Genomic DNA, 27,151 nt, shown 5'->3' on the forward strand with positions numbered 1-27,151 from the left:
ATACCTTTCTTTCTGGGGGCCTGATATTCAAACCCTCAATGCTCAGGCGAGATATTCTAAGAAGTCTCATTGGTATGGTGAGGCCCTTAAATTTGTTTTAGAAAAACAAATATTATCCTGAGAAATGTTTATGTTGCTATGCAGTGTCCTTCTTGTGAAACAGAGACACCTGCATTGCAATACAAAGTCTAACAAAAACACAAAGATTTGTGGGATTTCTCTCCATGCGGCAGAGGTTTTGAATATCAGGCCCTGGGTGAGAACATTTGCCATGATACTCTATATTGTCATTGTAATATTGTTCCTAATAGATTATATTGTACCTAAAATGAGCTAGATTAATGCCTCCTATATTTTCTTAAATATTAAGCATTCTGTAGAGCAGCGGGTTCTCCAAAAATGTGGAAAACAGGGGTGGGGGATACACTTCCTGGAGGTCCACTGTGTTTTAAGAGTGGGCTTCAGTGGAACAGGTAGGTTGGCCTTGCCATGGGTGGGGTCAGTGTGTGTGACATGAACAGGGTCGAGCATGTCATGGGTAAGAAAGGAAGGTAATTGGGGGTGTTGGACAGAGTGGTGGTGGGAAACCCAGGGGTGATCACATATGGGGGGGCACATGGAGGCCAACTATTTTGATGGGGAGCTATAGCCCCCCAAGTGATGCTACTGCTGTTGCGAGCTTACTTTTGGGTGTGAAAGATATACAGGGATATAGAATTGTGGCTGCTAAAATATCTGGAAATTATTATTAACAACCCAATATGACACTGATATTCAATTATTTAATTATTATTTATCATTTATATAATTTATTTGTAAGGCACCACCAAATTCCATAATGCTAGGTATATAGTTAGTGGTTAAAGGGCCACTAAACCCAAAATCTTTCTTTCATGATTCAGATAGAAAATAGAAATTTAAACAACATTACAATTTACTTCCATTATTTATTTTGCTTCATTTTTTAGATATCCTTAGTTGAAGAAAAAGCAATGCACATGGTGAGCCAATCACACGAGGCTTCTATGTGCAGCAACCAATCAGCAGCTATTGAGCATATCTAGATATGCTTTTCAGCTAACAATATCAAGAGAATAAAACAAAATAGATAATATAAGTGAATTAGAAAGATGTTTAAAATTGCATTCTCTTTCTAAATCATAAAATAAAAAATGTGGGTGTCATGTCCCTTTAATAATGGTTCTAATTAATGCTTTTACATTATGCAAAAGGTTATTATGTAAAAGGAGGGAAAAGAGATGAAAAAAAGATCATCCCTGTTGGATCTTGTATCTCAGCACCCAGCATGAAGGCGCATAACACTGTAATAATCTCACAGTTCTAGATTGGAAAACAACTAAATCTGAAATGTAAAATGTCTGCTTATCTTTTGTTCCCCCATGCTTTCCTTCTCAGATGGAACTTTGGGATATTTTAGACGACAAATATGAAGACAGATAGATCAGATCTATGCTGGCTCACTCACAAGCTGTCTTAGTTAAACTTACCAGGTGACTAAAAGCTTTTAGCCTTGGGGACAGCCATATAAAGGGCAGGATTTCCCATAAGGCACAGGGGCACCTTAATGTCAAGAGTGTCTGTTGCTATCACTTAAAATGTTTGAATAAAACTCAAGGATGTCACATTTGTTGCACAGTATATAAATCAGGAAGCCTGTAGAGCCTAGGGCCAGGATTATCTCTATAATGCACTGCCAATCAACACATCCCATTGAATTTAAGCAGTTGTAGTCCTGGTTCACTTTAAGACAGTTTAGTAATTTTGAAACAAATACAACACAAAACTCCGGGAGTTCCTGATATTCTCAGACAAAGTACCAGGCCGAAGTTAATTGTATGATCTGCTTCTGCATAATCCTGTACTCTGCATAGGAACAGCTGCTGTTGATGATTTTAGGATTCATTCACTGAACTAATAATATATTTACATGTCATGTTAGTAATTGCTAGTTCAGGGTCTCAACAAACCCAGGCACCAGGTTGCCACTGACTCCGAGAATTCTACCCCTGGCTAATAACATTTTTAGTTATTCTTCATTTTTAATCAGATTTGCTAGTTAACCCCATCACTAGCCTACAAATAAATAACATAGCAATGAATTTCTAAATAATTTTTTAATGCATATCCAGCCATAAAGGGACAGTAAAGTCAAAATTGAATCTTAAAGGAACATGAAGCCTAAAAATTTAAACAACTTTCCAGTTTACTTCTATTATTTAATTTGCTTCTTTCTCTTATTATCCTTTGCTGAAAGGTTTATCTAAGCAAGCTCAGGAGCAGCAGAGAACCTAGGTTCTAGATGTTGAATGGTGGCTGCATATATATCGATTGTGATTGGCTCACCCATGTGTTCAATTAGAAACCATTAGTGCAATGCTGCTCCTTCAACAAATGATACCATAGAATGAAACAGATTAGATAATAGAAGTAAAATAGAAAGTTGTTTAAAAATGTATTCTCTATCTGAATCATGAAAGAAAAATTTTGGGTTTCATTTCCCTTTAAGATTAAGATAAATCATTCAATATTAAAACTTTTCCAAATACTTCCATTATCAAATATGCACACTTTCTGAGAAACCAACACCTACTGAGCATGGGCAAGAGTTCACAGTGTATACTTATATTAGTCTGTGATTTGTTAATGGCTGTCACATGTTACAAGGAGCAGGAGAATTTAATTACATTTTAAAAAATCTACTGCTCATTCGAAATTCAGAGCTACTGTATATTTGCATATTTGTTAGTTATGCAAATATACTGTATTTAATTGTCATTTCATGTAAATAAATATGTTTGCACTACTCTTTTCTCCATAACAACCCGTTATATTTTTAGTGGATTTTTTTTTTGTTTGTTATACATCTACTTTTATATATATTGAGCATTATGCTTCAATATCGAAATGTTTATAACAAGTTTGCTTGACAAATAGTAACTGCAAAAGTATCCTTTTAAAATGCCAGTGTCTTGCTGTCCACAAATGTAGCATTGAAGAAGAAGTTAGCTTTTATCACCCAAAGATGAAACAAATAACTAATCAATGGCCCCATTCCAATTCATCAAAATTTCCAGGCAATGTGATACTACCCGCCAATAACTCAAAACTACTGAAATAGTTGACATTACAATTTCAGTTATGTATGAAGTGACAATTCAAATTTGTTCATTGGTTTAGAACAAACCTGCCCTCAGGCCTCCCTATCAGGCCAGATTTTGAGGATATCTGAAATAGAGGTGAAATAATCGGTGAACAGTAAAGGTGAAATAATCAGCTGATTAGTAAACGTAGTAATTTTACCTGCTCTCGCCCAAGGTAATCCTGAAACTCTGTCCTGTTGGGGAGGCTTGAGGACAGGTTTGAAAACCAATGGTTTAGAAGTTATAAGAAAACAATAAAAACATTAAATGGAACCTGGATGTCAAAATAAAATGTTCATGACTGTACAATTAAAAAAATACTTCTAATATCCAATTTCTTTCTATTTTCAATATTGCTGCTATATTATATTAGTATCCTTTTTAAAATGTAACTTCTTCAATGACAGCATGCCTAGGTATAACATTTTTGCCAAACATTTCTTCAATTTAGTGCTCATCACACGTGCACACACCTGAGTCTTCCTAGGTATGTTCTTCTGGAAAGGAGCTGAGTTTCAATAAAATATGTCAAGATAACAAAGTAATATTGACAATAGAAGTAAACTGATTTATATATATATATATGTTGAGAAAGGATTGCACCAATTCCAGAATTTGAGGCGTCTGCTTCCAAAACAAATTGGGGCCAATTTATTAAGCTCTGAACGGAGCTTGTGGGCCCATGTTTTTGGCGAGTCTTCAGACTTGCCAGAAACACCAGTTATGAAGCAGCGGCCTAAAGACCGCTGCTCCATAACCCTGTCCGCCTGCTCTGATGAGGCGGACAGGAATCACCAGAAATCAACCAGATCGAGTACGATTGGGTTGATTGACACCTCCCTGCTGGCGGCCAATTGCCCGCGAGTCAGCAGGGGGCGGCGTTGCACCAGCAGCTCTTGTGAGGTGCTAGTGCAATGTTAAATGCGGAGAGCGTATTGTTCTCCGCATTCAGCGAGGTCTTGCGGACCTGATCCGCACTGTCGGATCAGGTCCGCAAGACCTTTGATAAATAGGCCCCATTGAGTCATATGATTTGGAAGAATCAATATGGGGGCAGTTGTAAAGCTCTTTTTTTTTAAATCAAAGGCTTGTTGAGCTTTATTTGTCCAAATGAACTGTTGATGTTTTTTAGTAAGTGAAATAAGTGGTTTTACTATGTTAGAAAAACCTGAGATACATTTTCTATAAAAATTAGAAAAACCTAGAAATCTTTGAAGTGTTTTTACAGATTTAGGTTGTGGCCAATTGGTTATCACTGATATTTTGACTGGATCCATTTGTATGCTATTAGGAGTTATAATGTATCCGGGAATTTTTTTTTTTTTTTACATGAAACTGACTTTTTTCAAGTTTTGCGTAGAGTTTATGTTCACGTAATCTGGTAAGTACCCAAAGTACATGATTTTCATGATCAGCAGAATTCTCAGAATATATTAATATATCATCAAGATACAGTATATGATTACACACAAGTCTGTTATATCTTTGAATATGTTATTGATAAAATATTGGAACGTACCAGGGGCATTGCAGAGCCCAAAAGGCATTACTCTATATTGGTATATGCCATATCAAGTACGAAATGCTGTTTTCCACTCATCCCCTCTTTAATGCGGATAAGATTATAAGCCCCTTTAAGATCTAGCTTGGTATATATGTTAGCATTAGATAGGCGTTCCAGCAATTCAGGGATGAGTGGGAGTGGATATAATTTTTTTACTGTTATGGCATTTAGAGCCCTATAATCAATGATTGGCCTTAAAGATTCATCTTTTTTTTTTTTTTACAAAAAATATTCCACCTGCAGTTGGTGAGGTAGAAGGGGTGATGAACCCTTTTTTAAGATTTTCATCAAGATATTCACGTGAGTTAATTCTTTTTGTGATAAAGGATATATTTTTCCATGTGGTATTTGTGAACCAGGTATGATATCAATTGGACAATGAAATATCCTATGTGGCGGTAATTTTTCCGCTTCTTTCATATTAAAAACATCTATTAGATCCTGATACGCACTTTGAATAGCAATCTCAAAGCTAGATATTACACAATGAGGGAAACATGTTTTCAGACAGTAGTTAGATTTAAATGTAATATTATATGAATTCCAGTCAATTGTCGGGTTGTGTTTGGTCAACCAAAGATACCCCAAAAAGATGTTATGTAGGGATATAGGTATGATGTCAAAAGATATAAACTCAGTGTGACCCTTTGTGTCAGAGATTAAAAGAGGAATTGTGTGATGAGTTATAGGTAATTTTTGTATAAAAGTTCCATCTATGAATTTAACAAAAGAAGGTGTTTGCTTAGCTACAGTGGGAATTTTATTCAATTTAACAAATTTGGCATTTATGAAATATCCACATGAATAGATTATTAGTTCAGTCGGGATAAGTTGTTGATCACACTGTAGAGATAAAGTGAAAGAAAGATGAGTCGAAATATCACTAGTAGTAAGATAATTGATATAGTTCTCCTTACCCTTTCTCGCAAGCAAAGGACAAGCAGAAACTATATGGTCCTTGTTAGCACACTACAAACATAAGTGTGATAGTCTCCTAAATGTTTTCTCTTCTTGAGAGAGTGGGCCTTTAATAGTTCCTATTTCCATTGGAGTAGAATATGTAGGAGATTTCTCTGAGCTGCTAACTTAAATATAGGAACATTTAGAAATAGCCTCATTGGCAGACCTTTCTGTCCTTCTTTCTCTCAGACGACGATCCAAAAGTAATACATAAATTCATCAAACTCTCAAGTGTCTCTGGCATATCCAATCGTGAAAGTTCAACTTTTAAGGATTCAGATAGTCCCAGGCAGAACTGTTTTTTTAAACGTATCTGGTTCCAAAGGGAATCAGTTGCCCACATCTGAAACTCTGTTCTCATCCCTTGTTTTAAGGAACGTAATTTAGTCTCTGTATTAATTTGTTTATTGCAATCCTCATATAAAGATGACATTTTAGAAAAAAAATTATCCCATGAGTCTAATATGGGGTTGTTAGCTTCAAAAAAGCGGTTGGCCCATGTCCTGGGTTCAAAATAACAAAAAGTCCAACAAACACTGTAAAAGTATTGGGTGCAAGCTATAACAGGGCACTGCACAACCCTGTGTCCAGATCCAAGAATAAAAAAGAATAGCAGCACTCCAAAGTAATAGTTACCAGTTGTTTATTGTAGCCAAAAGCACATAGAAAGCAGCAACGTTTCAGACTACATGTCCTTCATCATGCTATCATGATGAAGGACATGTAGTCCGAAACGTTGCTGCTTTCTATGTGCTTTTGGCTACAATAAACAACTGGTAACTATTACTTTGGAGAGCTGCTATTCTTTTTTATCCATGTCCTGGGTTCCCCAGAGAGAAATGAAATTGTAGTGCACGCCTTTATCCTTTCAGAATGATATGTGCGAGGCTTCATAGAAAATAAAAGATTACATGCATTTTTAAAATCTCTAAATTCTGTACGTTTCCCAGAGAAAGAACTGGGTAGATTTATGTGTGGTTCAGGAGAGTCATTTAGTTTGGTTGTTAATGCATCCTTTAATAAATCTTTTAATACAGAGTTCTCAGCTTGCACTTCCGTTAACCCACGTGCAAGATTATCTATTTCTGATTTAATGTAGCAAACTGACTGTTTATTTCATTAAGATCCATAATTCAGAAAACAGATTATATTTATTTTTTAGGCCTGAACATTATGTAAGACTCACACCTTCACAACAAGAGTTTATAGTTCAATTAATATGGTTTTGTAGCTAGTTATGCAATCCCAGATAAAATGGTATTCAATCTGAGTGTTACTTAAGTAGCAAAATTCTAGGTAATAAAATACAAAGAACACACTACTATAAGACATGCTTTAAATATCTACCATTACATCAGTATTTATAACATTCAGTCCACTCTATTTAACATAAAGGAATTATCAATACAACTGTATTAGTCTATACACTATCCATAGTTGAATCTATATTTATCACTAGACACATAGGTGGAAAATAGATAACTAGTAATACTAATTCTCTAGTATACTAAAATTAATTGTACATTACAGTGTTATACTTGTAACATACTCAATATCTAGTCACTATAATGAGCCATGAAATATGTCATCTAATTTTTAAAACAGAGATACCGCTGTACGGCTGTTATGTGTAAAGATTTGGAACTCCCTTAATAATCCGCTAGGCACTGTTTACTATATCTTGTATACCTATAGGATTCATAACTAACTACATCTCCCAGCAGGCTTGAAAAAGCGCTTAGAAGCTGAGTCATTTGGGCTCAGAGTACTCTATTGTGTAATTCTATGGGACATGAAATCAACTACATGTCCCATAAGGCAGAGAGATACGCTTATAAGCCAAGACGTCTACGTATGACGTCATCCGTATTTGGAATAGAACCGCAAAATCTAAATAGCGGATAAACTGGGATAAAAACAGAGAATTGAAATCATATACGTATTTGCGTGCCTTAGGCACCTTTCTAATGCTCATAATATACACTGATATAGTCCTTACACTACAAATACATGTACGTGACATTAGGTCACATGAACCAATAGGATTGAACCAACCCACATCTGGGCGTGCCGCCGCCCTGTGGGTATGAATAAAGTCAAACACACGCCGGAGCTACAACAAACCCCTCTGAGGAAGAAGGATATATAAACCTTTGAAACGCGTTAGGGTACCACTATTAGGGTAACACTATTTACCTTTTTATTAGCTTTTAACTGTTTTTAAACTGTGTGGTTTTTTAAGCTTACATTTTATGTATGAATTGAACTTTTGATCTGTTATCAACTCTATATACTGCCTGACCCGCCAGACTGTTGCTGTATTAACCTGTGTACACATGCAGCATTGCTAACAATTGCATTAACAACTTTTATCTGGCCATCTGCTAATGGTTTGACTTATACTAAAATACTGGATATACCTGAATATATGAACAGACCAGCCCTTTATAGTCACCGACCTAACTAGCAATACTAACCGGATAAATCATTTGTTACATTTGAGCTTGGCTGAAATCATTGCTTGTGACATCTAAGGAATACTGACTTTATTTCCTGACTGGCTTGGGACATAACCACCTGTGAATTCACCTCTAAACCTATGTGCTGTTACAATACCTCATACAGTGAGGACATAAAATGTGAGTGTGATATATGTTATTGTCTATACTATTATTGAATAAAACGGTATTACACTATCTTTGCTGTTTTCTGTCTTTTTGGGTATATATCTGGACAAGAAAGTTTATACCAAGACAAGAAAACCAAGCTCCAAGAGGCAACAAATACAGGAAGTTTCCTAAAGAAAAGAGGACAAAGGGGACCTACATCCCACTCTACTCCAAGAGGCAGTGAAACTACACAGATCAGAACATCTAGGATTCATCAAACCACGAGATACACCTTCCAATGCGGCAAACTTACCTCATAGGATTGAGGTAACTTTTGGTAAGGGTATCTATTACTCCTTCATTGCACTAGGATCTCAACATTTCAATATTTGATCTAAGACTTTTATTTACATACGTATATCCATATAAAATTTTTTTTTCATTTTTTCTTTGCCAACCAACTCTGTTGAGACTTTCATATATACAGTTTTTAAGAACATCTATAAGCGCTGTTTACACTTTTAATACATATATATATATATATATATATATATATATATATATATATATATATATATATATATATATATATATAATATATATATATATATCATGCTCTACCTAAGTGATGGCCAACTTCCAAACACATGGAGACCACAGATTAGTCTTAAGGGCAGCATATAAATATTAAACACACATAAAATAACCTATATTCTAAAAACGTCTAGTGGCACAGGGTCAGATTTAGGTAGGGGTGAAGAATACGCTCTATCTACAGTTCTCTCCTTTAATTGGCTCTTGAGTTGTGAGCACAAAAACTATGACAGACATTCTAAAATGACATTAAGCAATAATTATTATTATTTATTCATTTATACAATGCTATAAAATTCTGAAACTTCGGGACATTATTTCTGGCCTTCGTCTAGTCATGGGTGCCACCATGTTGATATCTAGCTTTTAATGCATCCCATTGCTGGCATGTTTGCTCATTCTTTTTTTTTTAAAGTTATATTTCCAGAGGGTCAAACACCTTGTACTGAGGGCCAGATGTGACTTATTTTTCACCAACTGGCCAACACTGCTTTACCTGAACTGTAAAAGTTTAGTTAAGCAATCTCTGTTCAAACAGATTAAGGATGACTCAAACAGAAAATTATTTCCAAAGGAACTGTTATAATGGTTTCAAGCCCCAGTGATGATGGAATAAAACCTGTTATGTTAGGTGTAATCTTGTTAAAGTAGATTTGTTGAGACAATATTTTGGTTTATTATTATTAAACATTTGAATAGGAAATGCTTTAGAAATGAGACAAAAGGTGGATTTTTTAAGCATACTGTAAAGATGATGCATTATTTAAATTTTAGCAACATCTTCACCTCTTTGACTCTCCTCTAGATGTGAGGCTGTACAGAGTATGTATTCATGTATTTCAATGACATCAGACCAAGACCAAACCTAAAATTATTATTTCAAAATACTTGTCATAGTTGTTTTTTTAAGCAAACATAAGCAAGGATAAAAACCCTTAAACATGTCAATGGCATTAGGTCTTGGTGAGTGAATGGATTAAACATAACCTCCAGGATTTTATTACTTGTGTCATATAGAATCATATAACAAGCAATATCACAATTAAACCACAATTTATATCAACTACACTGCTAAACAGGGACACCCTTGTGTATCTTGATTTGGTGCCAAAATTCTTGTCCATGTCATCATTGACATTTAGAGTATGAGCTGTTGTGTTACATACGGCTTGCCAATGTATCAGCTGCAGAGTACATAGACATTAAATGTCATCACTAAAACAATAAATATGTTGAAAAAAGTATGCTTTCTAACATGCATGTTGTAAAATTCTTCAATGTTATTTAAATGCATTTGAATTTTATGTTTCTTTAAATTCTAGCTCATACATTCCCATGTGGCTTTTTAATAAGTCCTATTACTGGTGCTAATAACAATTCTTATTAACACAATTTATCATTAGAGACTTGTGTTCTGGTGAAGCTATCTGCAACTAAAATGTGCCCTTTATTTGTTACATGTTTTTAAGCTACATGCCTACAAAAGTTTTCTCCAGCTGTATAGTTCAACAGCATATACACAGTATATATACTGTATGTATATATATATATATATATATATATATATATATATATATATACAATATATATATATATATAATATTGTTCAGTTTCAGACATCTCTGGTTTGAATAATGAAAATGAAAAGATGCACTAATATCAAGTCATTGCAAGTGATTCATTGACAGTGATATATGACCTGACAGACAGGCATGATATAACTTGTATTAGCTTAAGATTTGTTTCAGAGGTAACATTGAGAAAAGAGCAACAAAGTGTAACCAGTCTAAAATTAATTTCAAACCTGTAGTAAAATACTGTTTAGCTACATTTATTGCTTTGCCCTGCAACAGTAATAGTTAAATTCCTGGGGGCCACATATCAATATTTTAGATGCCTGTAATGCTACATATACATTTATGGCTAATAAACAGAGACAAATGCATTTTATTTGAAAAAAATGTCCTATGCACAGTGCCAGATTTAGTTAACATTGCAGGGTACCCTCTGTCTGCTGTTCATCCCTTCAGCGGGCTAGTTTGAGTTGTGGCCACCCCAAGCACACATGTTTAGTCCTGGGGCCACAAAAATAATGGAATGCTTTCTCAGTTCTGCTTTTTTTCCTGGAGGGTCACGGTTGACTATATCTGTTCTACAACACTGAACTTATCACTAACTAATCAGATATGTATGACAAATATTTTATTTTTATATAGTGATATGTACAGGGAATAATCCATGCATGTTTATATGGCATGAACTGTGGTGTTCAGCACTCACTTGATCAATCATATAATTGGCACAAGCTGCATAAACTAGTGGTCTGTTTCACATCACCTTCTGTAATGAGCGAGGGTGTATTTACATCCAGATACCATTTGTATGTAACACTCTTCAGCTACTGATTTTATGAGCTCATGTTTTTTAATATCTGACTGTAATAATAATAATATAAGGCACCAATCAGTTACATTAAGATGTAATAAAGAGACAAAATGAAAAAGCTCTATTATGTTAGAGCATTTTGTTATTGCACTGTTGCTTATATATAAACATGTGTATATCCCCTGCAAAAAGGTTGAACACCCAAGGGTTGATCACAATTGGTTAGCCATTTTGTTTTTTGGCGGCTTTTGGCTTGAAAAGGGCACTTTTTATTTTGATGCAGGGGCCCCTACTTATCAAGCCGTCAACTTACTTGCATTCAACGGCACCAATACGCTCACCTGACATCGCCTAACATCGCTGCCGCGGACCTGAATACGTTCTCCAAAGTTACCAAAAAAAGCTGTCAAAAAGTATGGGGCGATGAGCAGCGGACTGTTGTTAACTAAACAGTCATCGATCTCGCTTCTCTTCGACTTTTTCACAGCTTTATTTATATACTGTCACTAAACACCACCACTATACTAAACTGTTTAACCCCTATCTAAACCACTATACTAAACTGTTTAACCCCTATCCCGCTATCAAAGATTTAAACTAATTAAACCTAATCTAAGGGCCCTATGAAAATAAAAAGCCCCCCCCCAAAATATAAAAAACCCTAACCTACAATAAACTACAAATAGCCCTTAAAAGGGCTTTTTGCAGGGCATTGCCCCAAAGAAATCAGCTCTTTTACCTGTAAATAAAAAATACAAACAACCCCAACAGTAAAACCAACCACCCACACAACCAACCCCCCCAAATAAAACACTAACTAAAAAAAAACCTAAGCTCCCCATTGCCCTGAAAAGGGCATTTGGATGGGCATTGCTCTTAAAAGGGCATTTAGCTCTATTGTACCCAAACCCTAATCTAAAAATCTGATCTGAAGATCGACTTACTGTTCTGAAGACCTGACATCCATCCTCAAGGAAGCGGCAGAAGTCTTCATCCAACCGAGCCGAAGTCCTCAACGAAGCCGGGAGAAGTCGTCATCCAAGCCAAGCGAAGTGGTCCTCCAGACGGGCAGAAGTCTTCATCCAGATGGCATCTTTTATCTTCATCCATCCGACGCGGAGCGGCTCCATCTTCAAGACATCTGACGTGGAGCATCCTCTTCATCCGAAGTCTTCTTACTGAATGACGGTTCCTTTAAATGATGTCATCCAAGATGGCGTCCCTTAGATTCCGATTGGCTTTTAGAATTCTATCAGCCAATCAGAATTAAGGTAGAAAAAATCCAATTGGCTGATGCAATCAGCCAATAGGATTGAGCTCACATTCTATTGGCTGATTGGAACAGCCACTAGGATTGAACTTCAATCCTATTGGCTGATTGCATCAGCCAATAGGATTTTTTTCTACCTTAATTCCGATTGGCTGATAGAATTCTTAGGGGTTAATAAGTATAATGTAGGTGGCGGCGGTGTCGGGCGGCAGATTAGAGGTTAATAACATTATGTAGGTGGCAGCGGTGTCGGGCGGTAGATTAGGGGTTAATAAGTATAATGTAGGTGGCGGCGGTGTAAGTGGTGGCAGAATAGGGGTGTTTAGACTCGGGGCTTATGTTAGGGTGTTAGGTGTAAACGTAACTTTTATTCTCCCATAGGAATCAATGGGATATCGGGCAGAAGCGAACATAAGCTTTCCAGGGAGGCGGATTAAAAACCAGGTATGCTGGGCCGGAATAGTGGTGAGCATACCTGGTAGATATTTGTTAACTAGCAAAAGTAGTCAGATAGTGTCGAATTTGCATTCGGAACATCTGTAGTGACGTAAGCATCAATCTGTGTTGCATTGTACAAGCAGTGGCTTGTGCAATTGTAAATGTTGGCAATATATGCTGCCCGCTCACCATGGAGATGGGCAGACAGTTTACTGGGAGTGAAACTTGTCTGCCTGGCCATTAATAAATGGGGACTCATGGTCTTGATTAATTAAACTCTATTCATCTCTATTGTATATGTATTGAGTAGGTGATACCCTGTACAGCTAAGGGGATCATCAGGAAAAGTGAGATCAGCACTCCAACACCTAGAAATGTCATGTAACTCACACTCGCAATGTCCCGATTATCACTTTCAGTACATAAACAGGCTTTCAAACAGGATTGTGCATTTGTGACCATGATTTCAAAAGGAACCTATTGTAATACAAATCAATCCACATCCCTGCTAAACAATATGAATGCCATTTGTATATAGACATGCTTGGTATACAGGACATGTTTCCTCAATAATTATATTGACAATTTCAATTATTTAAGTATATTTTTATTTCAATATTTACATTTATTGATTTTCAGAGAATCTGTTATCAAGTAGACAATGGGGTCGAATTATCAAAGGCCGAACGGCCCCTGATGCCCCTGTTTTCACGTGAGCCTACAGGCTTGCTGGAAACAGCAGTTAAGAGGCAGCGGTCTTAAAACCGCTGCTCCTAAACTGGTTCACCTGCTCTGAGCGGTGGACAGCAATCAACCTGAACAAATACAATCGGGCTGATTGACACCCCCTGCTAGCGGTAAATCTGCAGGGGACGGTATTGCACAAAATGAGTTCACAAGAACTGATTGTGCAATGATAAATGCCGACAACGTATGCTGTCAGCATTCAGCGATGTCTGTTGGACATGATCCGCTGAAAAGATCATGTTGGACAGAACGATGTTAAATCGGCCCCTATGAGTTCCACTTAAAAGAACTTATATCATCTTCTGAAATGGGATTTTAACAGCTCTGGCTCTGTGACACTGCTCCATTACATTATTGTAGCGCAAAAATGTTGCATAACGAGATATCTCATTCATGAACGGGTTTTGAAAAAAGAAATGCTCCTTCATGACTGCACTTTTTAACAGAATTGTGCCTTTGTGACCACAAAGTCAAAACACATACATAACAGATGACATAAGTCTTTCATATAGAAACCTGTATTCTTCTTCTTGATTTTAGCTGTGTATCTCATCAAACCAGAAAACAGTTATTTTAAAGTCAATGGCATCTATTTATCAAGCCGTCAACCGCAAATACGCTGGAATTTCGCAGCGTATTTGTGGCGAGCCTGATTCGCCTTAGTTATCAAACCCTACAAACGGCAAAAGTAGAAATCTGTGACGTAACATATGATCCGCCGGACTCCAACACAGAGCGATGCTTATGTCACTACAGATGTTCTGAACGCAAGCTCGGCACTATCTGACTATTTTTGCTAGTTATCAAATAACTACCAGGTACGCTCGCCACTATTCCGGCCCAGCGTACCTGGTTTTCAATCCACCGCCCTGGAGGCGGTGGATGCCATAGGAATCAATGGGAGTCAGAAAGCAGCGAAAGCTCATGTTCGCTGCTGCCCGATATTCTATTCTATATTCCTATTGATTCCTATGGGAATGATTAAACCTAACACCCTAACATGTACCCCAAGTCTAAACACCCCTAATCTGCCGCCCCCTACACCACCGCCACCTACATTATACTTATTAACCCCTAATCTGCCCAACCACCACACCGCCACCACCTAAATAAAAGTTATTAACCCCTATCCCACCGCTCCCGGACCTCGCCGCAACTAAATAAACTTATTAACTCCTAAACCGCCACTCCCGGAGCCCACCACCACCTACATTATACTTATTAACCCCTAATCTTCCGCCCCTACACCGCCGCCACCTACATTATATTTATTAACCCCTAATCTGCCACCCCCAACGTCTCCTACACTATATTGAATTTATTAACCACTAAACCTAAGTCTAACCCTAACCCCCCCTAACTTGAATATAATTTAAATAAATCTAAATAAATATTACTATCATTAAATAAATTATTCATATTTAAAACTAAATACTTACCTGTAAAATAAACCCTAAGCTAGCTACAATATAACTAATAGTTACATTGTAGCTATCTTAGGGTTTATACATTTATTTTACAGGCAACTTTGTATTTATTTTAACTAGATACAATAGTTATTAAATAGTTATTAACTATTTAATAACTTCCCAGTTAAAATAAATACAGAAGTACCTGTAAAATAAAACCTAACCTAAGTTACAATTACACCTAACACTACACTATAATTAAATAAATTAACTAAACTAAGTACAATTAAATACAATTAAAAAAATTATCTAAAGTACAAAAAAAAACAAATACTAAATTACAGAAAATAATAAAATAATTACACCTAATCTAATCCCCCTAACAAAATAAAAAAGCCCCCCCCCAAAATAAAAAAGCCCTACCCTACACTAAATTACAAATATGGCCTTTTGCGGGGCATTGCCCCAAAGTAATCAGCTCTTTTACCTGTACATAAAAAATTACAACCCCCCCCCCAACATTAAAAGTCACCACCCACACAACCAACCCTACTCTAAAACCCACCCAATCCCCCCTTAAAAAAACCTAACACTAACCCCTTGAAGATCAACCTACCTCGAGAAGTCTTCACCCAACCGGGCCGAAGTCCTCAACAAAGCCGGCAGAAGTGGTCCTCCAGACGGGCAGAAGTCCTCATCCAGGCGACATCTTCTATCTTCATCTATCCGGCACGGAGCGGCTCCATCTTCAAGATATCCAACGCGGAGCATCCTCTTCTGATGACAGCAACTGAAGAATGAAGGTTCCTTTAAGTAACGTCATCCAAGATGGCGTCCCTTCAATTCCGATTGGCTGATAGAATCAGCCAATCGGAATTAAGGTAGGAAAAATCCTATTGGCTGATGCAATCAGCCGATAGGATTGAGCTGGCATTCCATTGGCTGTTCCAATCAGCCAATAGAATGCCAGCTCAATCCTATTGGCTGATTGCATCAGCCAATAGGATTCTTTCTACCTTAATTCCGATTGGCTGATCGAATTCTATCAGCCAATCGGAATTGAAGGGACGCCATCTTGGATGACGTCACTTAAAGGAACCTTCATTCCTCAGTCGCCGTGGTCAGAAGAGGATGCTCCGCGTCGAATGTCTTGAAGATAGACCCGCTCCGCGCCGGATGGATGAAGATAGAAGATTGTGTCTGGATGAAGACTTCTGACCGTCTGGAGGACCACTTCTGCCGGCTTCGTGGAGGACTTCAGCCCGGTTGAGTGAAGATTTCTCAAGGTAGGGTGATCTTCAAGGGGTTAGTGTTAGGTTTTTTTAAGGGGGGATTGGGTGGGTTTTAGAGTAGGGTTGTTTGTGTGGGTGGTGGGTTTTAATGTTGGGGGGGTTGTAATTTTATTTTACAGGTAAAAGAGATGATTTCTTTGGGGCAATGCCCCGCAAAAGACCCTTTAAGGGCTATTTGTAATTTAGTGTAGGGTGGGGCTTTTTTATTTTGTTAGGCGGATTAGATTAGGTGTAATTAGTTTAAATATCTTGTAATTATTTTATTATTTTCTGTAATTTAGTGTTTGTTTGTTTTTGTACTTAAGATATTTTATTTTAATTGTATTTAATTGTATTTAGTTTAGGGAATTAATTTAATTATAGTGTAGTGTTAGGTGTAATTGTAACTTAGGTAAGGTTTTATTTTACAGGTATATTTGTATTTATTTTAACTAGGAAGTTATTAAATAGTTAATAACTATTTAATAACTATTGTACCTAGTTAAAATAAATGCAAATTTGCCTGTAAAATAAAAATAAACCCTAAGATAGCTACAATGTAACTATTAGTTATATTGTAGCTATTTTAGGGTTTATTTTACAGATAAGTATTTAGTTTTAAATAGGAATAATTTAGTTAATGATAGTAATTTTATTTAGATTTATTTAAATTATATTTGTTAGGGGGTGTAAGGGTTAGGGTTAGACTTTGGTTTGGGGTTAATAAATTTAATATAGTGGCGGCGACGTTGGGGGCGGCAGATTAGGGGTTAATAAATATAATGTAGGTGGCGGTGGTATAGGGGGGCAGATTAGGGGTTAATAAATATAATGTAGGTGGCGGCGGTGTAGGGGGTGGCAGATTAGGGGTTAATAAGTATAATGTAGGTGGCGGTGGGCTCCGGGAGCGGCGGTTTAGGGGTAAATAATTGTATTTAGTTGCGGCAGGGTCCGGGAGCGGCAGTTTAGGGGTTAAACACTTTATTAGAGTTGCGGTGGGCTCCGGGAGCAGCGGTTTAGGGGTTAAACACTTTATTAGAATTGCGGTGGGCTCCGGGAGCGGCAGTTTAGGGGTTCATACATTTATTAGAGTTGCGGCGGGGTCCGGGAGCGGCGGTATAGGGGGTAAACAGTATAGTATAGTGTGGGTGTTTAGTGACAGGGTACCAAGAAAGCTGTAAAAAAGCCGAAGAGCAGTGAGATCGATGACTGTTAGTTAACAACAGTCCGCTGCTCATCGCCCCGTACTTGGTGTGCAGCTTTTTGACAGCTTTTTTGATAATTTTGGAGAACGTATTCAGGTCCGCGGCAGCAATGTTAGGCGATCTTAGGCGAGCGTATTGGTGCCGTCGAATGCAGGGAAGTTGACGCTTTGATAAATAGATGCCAATATATGTAAATACTGAAAAACAATACTTTTAAAATGTTAAAAGTGTCAATAATAATCACTGAGTAAATATGATTTAGTATAATCATCATTCCTATATACAAATGGCATTCATATGGTTTAGTAGTGATCAGAATGGATTCAGATTACAATAGGTTAATCACATACATGTAAACAAGAATTTCCCTTTAACACTAAACAAAGGGGTTAATTCAAAAGAGTACTGTAACATTAAGAGGTATAAAAGGGCCATTGTATATGTCAGTTTCAGGTGAATTTCAAGTTTCTATCACAGTAACAAGTACTTAACAATCAAAAGTGCATTTTCAGGACCTTTTCTGCTGAAAACACATTTTTGTCTGTAGGCTTTTTACGGCCAAATCCATTTTGGATTGTCATCACTTGAAAAACATGCTGATTATTTTGTCCAAAAATTAAAATTAGAAGTTGTACTACTGGAAGCTCAGTACATCTTGTGAGCTAATTGTAATAGGCATATACTGTATGTGCAGACACCAATCACCAGCTAGCTCCCAGTAGTGTATTGCCGCTCCTAAACCCACTTATCTATGATTTTCAACAAAGGATATCAACAGAATACAATAATATGCTGCTTTAATTTAGAGGCACATGCAGTTCTTGACTAATATCCCCAGCTTTCAATATACCTAAACTTTAACACAGTATATCATATATTTTTGACAATATTTACCAATCATCAACTAAATTATGCTTCATTCTGCACTAGACCTACTTCACTCATCTTCTCATTATTTCCTCAAACCCCTGTCTATGCCCTATTTCTAGAACTGTTCCTATTCCAGTGACTGCTGGTGCTACATAATGTAACACCTTCTCCAGAAAGTGCCTTTGCAATCTGCCTTTCTTGAATCTCTTATATAGGGGCCCATTTATCAAGCTATGGATGGAGCTGGAGGGCCCATGTTACTGGCGAGCCTGCAGGCTCGCCAAAAACACCAGTTATGAAGCAGCAGTCTAAAGACCGCTGCTCCATAACCTGTCCGAATGCTCTGAGCAGGCGGACAGACATCGCCGCAATTCGACCCGATCGAATATGATTGGGTTGATTGACACCCCCCTGCTGGTGGCCGATTGGCCACAAATCTGCAGGGGGCGGCGTTGCACCAGCAGTTCACAAGAGCTGGTGGTGCAATGTTGAATACAGAGAGCGCATTCCTCTTTGCATTCAGCGAGGTCTGTCAGACCTGATCCGCACTGTTGGATCAGGTCCAACAGACCTTTGTTAACTAGGCCACATAGGCTCCTGATCCTGCTACATTTGTTCTAGGTCTAGCCGAGATCTTGCAGGAGGAGATAGTTTGCCTCCATGGACTTCCTAGATGCATTGTTTGTGATTGAAGCACCGAGTTTGTATCTACATTCTGGATAGAATTGGGAATCAACCTAGGAACAGAGATCAACTTTTCTGCAGGACATCTGCAAACTAATGGACATAAGGAGATAACTAAACAGAGTTTAGAACAACTTCTCTGTATATTTAGTAATGCTAATGGTAATGGTAGGTTGTTTTTCAATATTCATTCTATGCTTTTGCTGCCATAGAATTTCATTCAAGAATCCTCCCATCTCATACAATTATCTCAAATGTACTTTTATCTAATGAATGTGTCAAAGAGCATTGTGATCAAAAGGGAACATGACAACAAACTCTCAAGTCCATCAAACTCTCAAGAACATAAGATGTCTGCTGGCCACTCCCATTTCTTCCTACTGGGTGGTTTAGTCTTGTTTAGAAAAAAGAAAAAACTGGTTTCAGCCTCCAAAATTGTAAAAAGGTACTTTTATTACTTCATATTAGGATCCATGGAAAAGGACAACATCATAGGGTGACCATATTGCCACTTTAAAAAGGGACACATATGAAAAATACATATGTCACAGTTGTTTTCAGGGCTTTTTAAATAAAATAAAAGTGGCAATATGATCACCCTACAACATCATGACATGCTTAAAGGCTTATTGTAGTAATAAAGATCCATTTTTACGGGGGGTGGAGCAAGATTTGATGCTGAGAGGTTGCATAATACTACAGCTCTGACAAAAAAAAATATATATCTGATGACTCAACCTCTTGGTTTAACACAAAATGATGCCCGATGGGTAGCTAGCCTCAAAGACAGTCACCAGTGGGTTTTCAGCTCAGATAGTCATTTTACGACAGACAGCCTGACATTTCCACAGAGAGTTGTGCAGAGACAATTTGGAGGCATCCATCTTTGGGCCTACGCAGTAGTCAAATGGCATCTAAGTAAAAGTATAGATTGCCTTCTACACAGAACTGGAATAGCCACCTCAACAGCAAATACATGGTCTGCCGCATGATCCCTGCCTCAGGAGCTACAAAAGATACCTAGTTCGATTGCTTCTTAAAGCACAAAATGGCTACAGCCAAAAGCATCCTGAGTGTACTCTGTTCTTTGCTGGACACATGTCAAGATGCCTGTGAGAAAACATTTTTGACCATGTTCAGCCCTCCTGCTACTCTTATCCCAGCTGATACCCTCCCGGGGAGTCTTGAATACTGGTATAAGGATAATGGAGGTGCTTTGGGGCCCCAGCACATGCTTCCTATTAACATGGATTCTAATCAGGACCGGAGGGTAAAACATCTCAGAGCTATAGAGATGACTGATGATTCAATGGGAACGATCCTAGAAGGGAGCAATTGGAAGGTTGAGGTCAACACAGTTTGTGAGAGGGATTGTGAGCAGAACCCTGAAATACTAATAGGAAGACCAGAGTACATGGCTGCAACATTACTGAGACTGACAGTGTTGACTCCTGGCTACAGGCAATTAAACGAACAATCAATTTATATGATGAAATATTTGAAATACAGGTGGCAAAGATATACCTCTCTTTAAGATATTTCAAAACTATATATAGCAAATAATTAATGTTTACAAAATTGCTGGTTCTGTTTATCCCCTCCCCCATAGTTTACTGATTAAACTGAAGAAAAATATATCCAATTTTCATACACCCAAACTTTTCATATACATATATGTTTCACCAAAGTGGCTACTGATAATCCCCCCCATCTCTAAATCAAACTGAGGTTTTAATACTTCCAGGTCTTTCATATAAGTCTCTAATGACCACTTGAATAGCATGTATAAACAAATTATGTTTAACTATATACTATATTGTTCTTGAACATTAATATCTCAATATCAGTGTTTGTAACTGTTTTAAGTATGATCTGGAAACAATTCTCTATAGTACAACTAGTGCATTTTGGTTTATTATTTGTTACATGGATGTCAATGTATTGTATATTTTTTACATGTTCCTTATATTGTTGGCTTTTGAAAACCTCAATAAATATATTTTAAAAATATATATAAAAATTTTTGGAGGCTGGACCCAGTTTCAGCTTTTTTCTCTGCTTGGAAGTGGCTAATCCAGGATTCCATGTCTTGGATAATAATTGGGTGCTGTTTTCCAATATTGATCTTTATTGATTTATTCTTGTTGTCATCAAGATATGTCAAGAAATGTCAGGCTAAGTAAAATATTTAACAATTTGGGATATTGTTATCTTGATCTGTTCAAAATCCTGGAGAAGATATGATTCCTAACACTTTTCACAACTCACAGTCAGCAATATCCATTTCTATGAATGACCTCTGAAGTCCATGGTCAAGAGAAGTGTACAGTAACTTCACAATAGTTTAGGGATCTTTCCAGTATTCAGTTGATTGGCAGGGGAAGGGTCCTAAAGAAAAGATACCTGAATTCTATGCCTTTCTTTGAAACTTTTACACTCTCTAATTAATGAAACAGGCCCCTAGGCAGCCTTGACATTTGATTCAGAAGGGACTACTGTAACTCTGTGGGGTGTCTGCTTACTTTTACAGGCTCCCAGGCTTCACTCAGTCTCTCCTGAATATTAAATGCCAATTTTCCCTCCTTCTGTTTTCTTGGTCTTTCTGCTCTCTGTCTAGCCCACATGCATAGAAATGTTATATTTAAAGTCACAGTACTACACCAACACCTGTGATGTCACTATGTATCTGTCTTTTTCTTGTGCAGGCTCCTATTCTAGCCATTCTACATTTGTTCCAACTTCTGTTTCTTATCCTATCTGTTCTAGTGTATTTTGCTATTGTCTACTGCACTTCAGGCATCTCCTGATGCATCACAAGTTATCATACTTTTCCAGGTTTGAATATATATACCCAGGTAGCCCTCAGTTTACGTCGGGGTTAGGTTCCAGGAGGAATGGTTGTAAATCAAAACCGTTGTAAATTGAAACCCAGTTTATAATGTAAGTCAATTGGAAGTAAGGGAGTTAGGTTCCAGGCCCCTCTCAAAATTGTCATAAGTAACACCTAATACATTATTTTTAAAGCTTTTAAATGAAGACTTTAAATGCTAAACAGCATTATAAACCTAATAATATAGATTGTATCATCATCAAACTAAGTTTAATGAACAAAAACATTTGCTAAATATCACCTAATAAAATAATCACACAACAGACTGCATCATCATCAAACTAAGTTTAATGAACAAAAACGTTTTTTTTTTACTTACATTTTTCTGCAATCAGTTCTCTGCATTGTTAGCATGTTAAATAATATTGGGTCTGCACCTATTCTATGCATTTCAATCTGCAGTGATTAAGCAGTTAACCTGACCTCAAGTTGCTGGACAGGAAGATAATAGGGAAGTGCCTGCTAAATTTTGCTCAATAGATCTTGTCTGATCTGTGTACACAGATCAATTTAAGGCTGTTAAGTTGCATAACTCAGTTATTTTCAACCTTTTTTTTGCCGTGGCACACTTTTTTACATAAAAAAATCCTGCGGCACACCACCATCCCAAAATTTTACAAAATCACACATTGTAGCCTAATACAGTATATATACTATATATATATATATATATATATATATATATATATATATATATATATATATATATATATATATATATATATATATAGTAGCCGGTAGCCTAGCACTCCTTCCACATCAATGTTGCCACTGCCTGGGTGCTATCCTCAAATGATATGTATAGTGTGATGGTCGAGATGGAGGGCACTCACAGGACTTCACATATTAGATAACTTTTATTGTACTGGTTATATTAATACAGTGTCGACGTTTCGGCCTTTTCTTAGGCCTTCTTCAAGACAAATTTCATAGTCTAAAAACATAAACAAAAAGCATATGATAAAATACGTTACCAAAGTGTAGTGTCCGAATATACACCAAAGTGTGACCCTCCACCAGAAGAAACCATCATGTCCCAAGAAAAATTTAAAAAGACTTCAAAAGACATAAAGAAGTCATATCATCAAGCTACCGTGGGAGAAGTAAAAAGAGGCAAGACTGCCATGAGAAAAAGGGAACAGAGAAAGAGAAGAAAAGGGAATATGGATGGAAATATGACAAACTGAACCACTGCTGGAACCACCGTAGTTCACATGGAACAACATCCTCATGTGTCAGCTGTGTACAGTGATGCACCTTGTGGCGGGCCCATGTAACTAGTGTCAGAACTAGGGATTTTAAAATCATAATAGTAACATAATTTATAGTAACAGGTCCTGTAAATTCTAAACCAGGTTGCGCCATAATCCCTAATTATATAATCAGATTCACAAACAGGTAGCTATATACATTCCACAGTGTGAGCAATACAGTAATAATATCCATTACTCTCCTAGATTAATCTATACTGGGAGATATGTGTGGCAGCACATCCACGGAGAGATTACTTAACCATGCGTGCACAGAAAAAACAAAACAAATATCTGACAAAACCCATAATGTGCGCTACGTCCTCAGCCCCTACTCACAGGGGGGATGAGGGTAAAACAAAAAGCTGTATCATTATCTTGGGGCCACCCATACTAATATCACACACCTCATAAAGCAAACACTTAAATCGGTACCTCAGAAGCAGATGATCAAATGTTTACATAATAAAGGCAGAAAGCCAAATTGCACATTCCACTTAGATTACGTGCCTCACAAATGTAAGCATCACAATTCAGATGTACTACCCCCCGGTCATCCCCAACCGTGCGTCTTATAGCCAGAGTGGACACAAGCGTGTGAGTCAGGCAGCTAACTTCTTAAACAAGCACATATTACATCAACCGCAATCAGTACAGGGAGTTCAAGAGCCACAACATGAGCCATAACCCCTCCTACCTTAAATCATGCGGAACGCATTGTCCACGTTGAACTCCCAGAGAAGAAAGAATCGTAAATGGAAACAGCCGCGAACACAGCCTTTAAAAAGGCATGCCCGCCCTCTACAAGAGCCAATCATAGCACACGCTGCAGACACACCTCAGTTGGTAGTGTGCCGGGTATAGTTCAGTAATTAACCTCTCTAAGCCTGTTAAGACTCGGTACTGGTGTGTAGCCCTGCTCAGATCCCGACCCATACTGATTTTCCATCAAATAGTATATATAACAGAAACCTGGACAATGAGTGCACGTAACTCAATTACTATAACCACTTGTATAGTGGTGTCACCCCATAACACAGTTACTCAGATCGGGAGGGCCAAGCCATTAAACACAACACGACTATAAAACTTTAAAGGAGGAAAAACAACTTTCAGATTGATTCTGAAATATATAGTGTTACTATGATAACAGAATGTAAATAAGCCCCAGTAGTATGACTAATATATGATGCCAGACACCATAGAGTTGTACAAAGAGACACCATACGGATGTCAACAGCAACACAACCTATTTCAAAGAACAAGGCTATCTAACCAAATTGTTATAAGCCTATAAAGGGGGAGTATACCTACTGCACACCATCACCCATCCACGGTGGGTGTGCTAGACCCTCATTAATAAAGCAAGTAGAATCTCATAAGCCGGCCACCACTGTATCCACATCTGTGGGCTAAGTGGTACCCTTGCGCACCTATGGCAGAGCTAAACGCCCCTAATGCAATTCCCAATCAGGGCAACAAACCAGACAGTCTCAGAAGTTTAGGTTAGGCACCTATGCCAGGAGCCAAAGCCAATTTTTAGAGGGAAAACACCATGACAGACCACCCATGCTGTGCGTGTCTAACATGAGGAGTGATTCTCAACAGGGGGGCAAGCGGTAAGAGACAGGTGCAATTACTTAGCGAGAGATGATGGAACAATCAGACATAGCAGATAGTGGTAGAAAATTAATAGATAACAATTACAATCAGATAATCAGAAAAATAGAGCATAATCGATGCTAGCATTTAAACCATTGGGAGCCAATGTGTTCAACCTATGGATCCATCTAGCTTCGTTCCTGAGGAGTTCTGAATTCCTGTCACCCCCTCGTTTCAAAGGGGCAACCCTATAAATGAGCATAGCCCTAAGGGCAGAAATTGCATGTCGTTGTTCAAGAAAATGTCTCGCCACCGGCTGGTCCGAGTGGCCATCCTTAAGGGCTGCTCTAATGGCACTCTTATGGTTTAGCTAGTCTCTCCCGGAAAGGGGTGATAGTTTTACCCACATAGAACAGTCCACACGGGCAAGACAGTAGATAAACCACAAAATCAGAGGTGCAGGTCAGTCTATGCCTTATCACAAAGCTCTTATTAGTTGTGGGATGGTGGAACCTTTTGCCAGTGATGAGAGAGCTGCACGTCAGGCAGCTCCCACACTTGTAACATCCATTCTTTAGAGGTTTTAACCAGGTTTTTTCTTTTTTCCAAGGGTCAGTTTTCATTAAGTATGACTTGAGGCTCCGTCCACTTTTGTGTACCACCCTGGGGGGGGGGATTTTCTTTAAATGGTAGTGATTTGTCTCCACTTATAAGAGGCCAGTTCCTGTGGATCACTTTTCGTAATGTACCTGTAGCTGGAGTGAACCTCGTTACCATGTTCAGAGTCGATTCACTGGTAGTTGGGTCTCTACTCGACCCTCTAGTCATGAGACAACTTCGCTCCTGTTGTTTCACCTCCTCAAGTGTTTTCTGCACCATCATGGGATTATAGCCTCTGTTGAGGAATTTCGTTTTCACTTCCTCTAGTTGGAACAGCATCGTCTCCTGGTCAGAGTTGTTGCGCATGACACGCATCAGTTGGGACTTAACAATGCCTCTCTTAAGTTGAGGCGGGTGGTAACTGGTGAACTGTAGTAGTGTATTCCTATCAGTAGGCTTAGAATATAGAGTCGTGTTCAACTTACATTCCCCTGCCACTTCAGATTTGAAAATGCACAAGTCTAGAAAATGTATCGACTCCCTGCTTATCTCATTCTTAAACTTGACCGGGGGTCAGAGAATCATTAAGGGTTTTAATCCATGTCTCGAGTTCTCCTGCTGTTCCCCCCAGATGACCAGCAGGTCATCTATATACCTGCGGTATAATAATACATTTGGGTTGTTAAGGCTGAACACGTATTTATCTTCAAACCACTCCATAAATAGGTTTGCGTAGGATGGGGCTAAACTAGACCCCATAGCCGTTCCTACCATTTGGAGGTAAAAGTGTTCCTCAAATCGGAAATAATTATGCGTCAGGCACATCATCAGCCAATCAAGTAGAATTTCGATAGGAGGACCTAAGTACTCATCAGACTTCGTGAAAGCCTGTCTCACAGCCTCTACACCCAGATCATGTGGGATAATGGTGTAGAGGCTGTTGACGTCAAGGGTAACGAGGTAACAATCAGCAGGGAAGGAGCTGTCTTGGAGCAGTTTAATAAGTTGGATTGAATCTTGCAGGAAAGCTCTTGTGTTCTTTACAATATCCTGCAGGTGAAAATCGATATACTTCGCCAAATTCTGGAACAGTGATCCCACCGCAGATACTATTGGTCGCCCAGGTGGTTTACATGCATCCTTATGGATCTTAGGGATAGAGTAAATAATTGGGTATCTGGGGAATTCTGGGACCAAAAAGTCCCATAGTGTCTGTTCGATGTATCCATTATTTAAGGCAAAAGTTAAGATGTCTTCAAGTTTTCTTTTGTAAGTTAATGTAGGATTGGCTGGTAACCTCTTGTAGGTGACAGTATCATTTAATTGTTCCAATAGTTCATGTCTGTAGTATTGATAATCGGGCACAACAATGGCACCCCCCTTGTCCGCCGGTCTGATCACTATAGAGTCATCTTTCTTGAGTGTTTGTAAGGCTGCCCATTCTTGTTTTTCTAAATTAGTTCTGCAGGTGCCCATGTCATTGAGCTCATTGGAGATTTCCCGGGAACATACATTGGTAAATGTCTTGATAGTGGAGTGCGTATTCTTAGGTTCACACCCAGATTTGGTCACAAACCTCCGTTCCTTATCCAGTGGCGTGGAGTTCTTAAAATGGTTTTTGATTAAGCGGTGTATATCGACC

This window comes from Bombina bombina, chromosome 3 (genome assembly GCF_027579735.1).
Source record: "Bombina bombina isolate aBomBom1 chromosome 3, aBomBom1.pri, whole genome shotgun sequence".
In the NCBI taxonomy this organism is placed as follows: Eukaryota; Metazoa; Chordata; class Amphibia; order Anura; family Bombinatoridae; genus Bombina; species Bombina bombina.